The sequence below is a fragment of the Myodes glareolus genome, chromosome 14, assembly GCF_982192425.1.
Source record: "Myodes glareolus chromosome 14, mMyoGla1.1, whole genome shotgun sequence".
Classification (NCBI taxonomy): Eukaryota; Metazoa; Chordata; class Mammalia; order Rodentia; family Cricetidae; genus Myodes; species Myodes glareolus.
This window is the reverse complement of record NC_142039.1, coordinates 17996657-18002158: the sequence shown is the minus strand read 5'-3', so window position 1 is coordinate 18002158 and position 5502 is coordinate 17996657. Positions and strand designations below refer to the sequence as shown.

Here is a 5502-nt window from a genome sequence, read left to right as displayed (position 1 = left end):
CAAACGCCAACTTTAATAGTTATGAGAAACTAGCTATGACTAAAACCAACGTGGAAGAAGGGGACACGACCTTGCTGCTTAAGCTTCCCGACAGGAAGAGATTTGAAATGAGACTCTTGGAAAAGAAATTGCTTGAAGATGAGGTCTATTCTTTCATATCGCCTTGAGCGCCACAAATAAAATAGACCCACACACCTCATTCATAATGATGGTACTTCAAACTCTACCCCATTTAAAAGAGACGTGAGTGTCTGCGTGGGTGGTTATCAGTCAATCTTATACACACAGTGCCTGCCTTCTCATCATTGCTACCTCCGCTTCATCTGCTGCAGGTCTCCAACTTAACAAAGAAGCTGCACTTCTGTTTTGTGTTAGACTTGCACATAGGATTTCAGCGGAAAACGTACATAGCTACTTTAGATGTTCTTTTAAATATTTTGTGTGCTTGCACGATGCTCCCGAAAGAAAAACACCTTAGAAGGAGAAAGAAATGGACCAGTTGAGATCTTCCTCAGGTCTGGGCCTTTGGAACCTACTGCGTTGCCAAAAAGTCGATGTCTGACGAGCTGACTTTGAACAAGCTGAACGTGAAGGGGAAGCAGATCGTGATGAGGGTGGACTTCCATGTTCCTATGAAAAGCAACCAGATAACAAATAACCAAAGGATCAAGGCTGCTGTCCCAAGCATCAAATTCAGCTTGGACAATGGAGCCAAGTCCTTATGAGCCACCTGGGCCAGCTGATGGTGTTCCCATGCCTGACAAGTTCTGTTCATAAAGAATTGTGTGAGCCCAGAAGTAGAGAGTGTCTGTGCCAACCCAGCAGCTGGCACTGCTATCCTGCTGGAGAACCCTCACTTTCACGTAGAGGAGGAAGGGAAGGGAAAGGATGCTTCTGGGAAGAAGATTAAAGCTGAGTCGGCCAAGATGGATGCTTTCCGAGCCTCACGGTCCAAACTTGGGGATGTCTGTGTCAGCGATGCTTTGGGGACTGCACACCGAGCCCACAGCTCCATGGTGGGTGTGAATCTGCCACAGAACGCTGGTAGAATTTTGAGGAAGACGGAGCCGAACTACTTTGCCAAAGCTTTGGAGAGTCCCGAGCGACTCTTCCTGGCTATCTTGGGAGGAGTAAAAGTTGAGGACAAGATCCAGTTGATCAATAACAGGCTGGACAAAGTCATGAGACGATCACTGGCGGTGGAATGGCCTTTACCTTTCTCAAGGTGCTCGACAACATGGAGACTGGCGCTTGCCTGGGTGAGGAAGAAGGAGCCAAGATCGTCAAAGATCTCGTGTCTAAAGCTAAGAAAATGGTGCGAAGATTCCCTTGCCTGCTGACTTTGTCACTGCTGACACACTTGATGAGAACCCAGGACAGGCCAAGCTGCTGTGGCTTCTGCTGTACCTGCTGGCTGGCTGGGCTTGAACTGGGGTCCCGAGAGCAACAAGACAGATGCTGAGGCTGTGGATCCAGCTAAGCAGATTGTTTGGAGCGGACCTATTGGGGGATTTGAATGGGAAGCTTTTGCCAGGGGAACCAAGTCCTTCGTGGACTTGGGGCTTGATGCAGCCTTAGAGGCTTCATCACTATCGTAGGCGGTGGAGACACTGCCACTTGCGGTGCCAAATGCGACACAGAGGACAAAGTCAGCCGTGTGAGCACTGGGGGTGGTACCAGTCTAGAGCTCCTGAGAGGTAAAGTCCTTCCTGGGCTGGATACTCTCAGCCACCTTCAGTATTTTCCTGCCTTTGGGTTCCTGTGCACAGCCCCTGAGTCACTTAGTGTCTGCATTTGGTGTCAGTGCAAGATTCAACTAGTGGCGGAGATGCAGCCCTGGGAACCCTTGAACAGTTGCACAGCATCTCAGCTCACCCTTACTGCGTCGGGATTTGTACATCCTTCAAGATCCCGTTTAAATTCCATAGTGACTAAAGCCATTGTGCATTCTAGAGTGCATCTATTTATATTCTGCCTGTCAAAGAAAGTGAGCTATAAAAGCTTAGTTATCTCTGAGCCGTCAATGGTTAGCTTTGTCACTGTTCATGGCTCGGCATGGAAATAAGATGAAATTCCAGCCGTAAGTTTGCAGAAGTTGATGATCTATTAATAAAAATGGGCATGGGGTGGGGTGGGGAATCACCAGTTGAAGAGTCAGAAAACTCTCTAAGGATAGGTGTAGAGCATATTAGCTTCTGGTTGCTGCTATGACCAACTGCAAACTTAAAGACTTAACCACCGAGATCGGGATTGCCTTTCAGTTCTGGAGTGGGTTTCACTCCCCTGTGTAGGTGTGGACAAAGCTGCATTCCTTCTGGAAGATGCAAGAGAAATAATTGTGTTTCCTTACCTCACCCTTGACCAGCTTCTAGAAACTGCCAACATTCTTTTCCTCAGGAATCAATTAGCAATTGCGCCATTCTAGTTTCTGTTTCCTGGTCACACCTTATACTCGAGCCTGCCTCCCCTTGACAAGGATCTTGGGATTACATCAGACCCCCCCTCACACACACACACCCGCATAACCCAGGCAGTCTCCCTACACCAGGAGCCTTCACTTAATCAGGTGTAAAAGTTTCTTCTGCTAAGTAAATCAGCACAATCACAAGCTTGGGGGATGAAGATGTGGAGAAGGTGAATGTATATCTCTAGAGCTCTCAAGCCCTTGCTGTCTCAACCGTTCTCCTGGGAGATCCAGGGTTCAAGGTCATCCTAGAAGCTCCGACACAGCAACAGAGGACTTCCTCTAGAAGTGGTCACTTACCACCGTGCTCTGCACGCATCTGATGCCCTCCATCACCTTTACCCACAGTGTGGCCTAGAGCGTCAGAAGGAAGGGGCTTGAACTTTGGGGTTAGGGTGCAGCTTGGGCAATCTCTGAAAAAGGCTAGAGAGGAGAGTCTTTATCCTTGCCTTTTAGCCTGCTTGAAGGGAACCTGGGTAGGCAAAACGAAGCATTCTAACATCCAAAAGACTCTGTGTCCACCCCAAGGCATGGTGCCAGCGCCCATTGTTCCTGTTAATCAAAAACAGGCAAAGAGGCTAAGACTGAGAAAGAATCAAGAGAGAAGCTGAGCTGACGGTGTAATCGGTCTTTCTGAGCCAGTGCCAGGGAGGCAGGGTTCACAGGAGTGGCTGGCACCTGGCACTACCCAGCAGGTGAGTTACCTCCATCTACCCTTCAGAACCCACTAAACCAAAAAGGATTGGCTAGAGAGGAAACACATGCCAAGAATTCCTGCCACTCGTTCTGTTTCACGGGACCTTTATGAGTTTCCTACCACGCCCGGCTGAGTTCAAGAAGTTAGTGAGCCGCAAAAGGAGGAGCCAGGTGGGAGAGGCCATGACAGAGACGTGTTTACTATGCTCACCGAAGCAAGCCTCACCCACACCTCCCAGCTACAGATAAACAGGAAACTGGAGCCAATGTTTAGAAACCCGGAGAACTGGGGCAAGTCTCCAGAGAATGGCTGTGGAGAAGGCGATTAATGATGAGGAGTGGATGATGGGAAATTCTTCCAGTGAAGTCTGTCACCTGGGAAGGGGTGATCTTTCCGTGAGAGCTGTGTCGTGTCAGGAGACACACTTGCACGTTCTGGGCATGTGATCTGCCCAGGCAGCAGGGCCTCACGTGGAGTTTAAAGACCTGCAGTTGATAGCTTGACTTTTGTTTAGTTTTGTTTTCATTTTATACTGGGCATTGTAAAGTGTGCACCTGGCTCTTCGGGTACACCTTGCACTTGCTTTTGTAGGACAAAGTGTTAAGGAGATAAGAAACATTGGGTTCTTAACTTACAAGGTAGATGGCTGCCAGATTCCTTCATCGTACAAAACTGAGAGTTTCTCTCGTTCATTCATGCTTACACACACACACACACAGAGAGAGAGAGAGAGACAGACAGACAGACAGACAGAGAGACATAGAAATAGAGAGACAGAGAAAGAAAAATTCCTCTATACAACTGATCACACCAATCTGAAGTCCAAGAAGGCATGCAGGTGAGATCAGACCACAATTTATAGATACGGAGTGCTATTTGGTTGTATTTTAAAGAAATACTTTGGTCCCCACCTCATGGGGATTAAAAAAATGTACATTTTCATCATCACCCTAATTCTGGAGAGGAACAGAACCCCAAAATCAGTCTGAATTTTTGGAAGGCAAGTTCTTGAACCACCTCAATAACTGCTTTCAGAGTACGATGTTGAAAGTCAGGCAAAGCGGCATACACCTTTAATCCCAGCCCTCCAGAGGCCGAGGCAGGTGGATCTCTATGAGTTCTAGGCCAGGCTGTTCGACATGGTGATTTCCAGGACAGCAAGGGCTAAATAATAGACACGCCACCCCAGTAGAAACGAATATAGTTTTGAAGACAAAACCGAGAGGAAAGGAAGGACCCTATGACGCCATCGATCTGTGACTGGTGACAGGGCACCCGCACACAAGTGCAGGCATAAGGCCCTGGTTTCCATCCTCAGGACCTCACAAAAAGAGGAAAGCAAATGATGATAGTTTACACATGAAGTTGTCAGAAGATGTGAGACTTTATTGAGCTGGACATCAAAACCTTCACTTGCACACAGGTCAAATCCAAGGAAGAGGGTGAAGTGGGGAGCAGAGCTGACAAAGATGGCCGAAGAATCCACTGTGCCTCTGACTGTCCTTGTGAGCCTGTCTGTGCCGTTCACAGCGGGTGACTCCTCAGCCTAGACAGGACCACATCCTCTGGTGTACAGAGCCTAGACTTTCTTTCGATTGTTTTCTAGTAAGTTCTATAGCTTAGTGTCAATACTGTGTCTTGGGGTGACGGGTGTCCTCTGCTCAAAATTGATTTAACCTCTTGGCAGCAAGGCTGGTGTCTGTCCTGGCTCGGTCCTTACTAAGGAAGTGATTGGTAATTCAAGGGAGAGGGAGGAGTCAGGAGCAGAGCCGGCAAAGATGGCTGAAGGTTTCTACCACTACTGCCTGCTGCAAGCTCTGGCGATTTCCAAGAGTAAATGTTTCTCAATGTGTTGTCTGTCTTTGGCTAGTGTCCAGAGTCCTGGGATGGCTGGTTTTGAGGTTTTTTTTAAAAAAAAACTTTTACCACACCCCATCAATTTTATCGTGGGGGGGGGGGGGTTGGGTAAAGGGGAGAGAGACTTCCTAATGTCTACAAACCACAATAGCTGTGAGTCTGGCCCCTGAGTGGCTCGTTCACAGCTCCCCATCGCCCTGTGCTCGTCCACCTGTCTTCATTAGTCTGCATTGGCCGTCTGTCCCTGCAAGGCCCCAGAGCCTGGGAGTCACGGTCCGAAGTAGAAAGGGGGATATCAGTTTTCCTTTTTTGTTTGTTTTGTTTTGTTTTACTTTTAGAGTCAGATTATGTAGCTTTAGCTGGCCTACATAATCATAGATATTCACCTACCTCTGCTTCCTGAGTGCTGGGATTAAAGACATGTGCCCCCATGCCCCATCAAATTTATTGATTTTTCACGTGTATGGGTATTTTGCCTGCATGT

At 47.9% G+C, this 5502-nt stretch overlaps 1 pseudogene; it reads left to right on the top strand.

The window, feature by feature from the left end:
• Positions 1-399: 399 nt before the first annotated feature.
• LOC125417582 (phosphoglycerate kinase 1 pseudogene) lies at positions 400-4698 on the top strand (annotated as a pseudogene).
• The last annotated feature ends 804 nt before the right edge of the window (positions 4699-5502 follow it).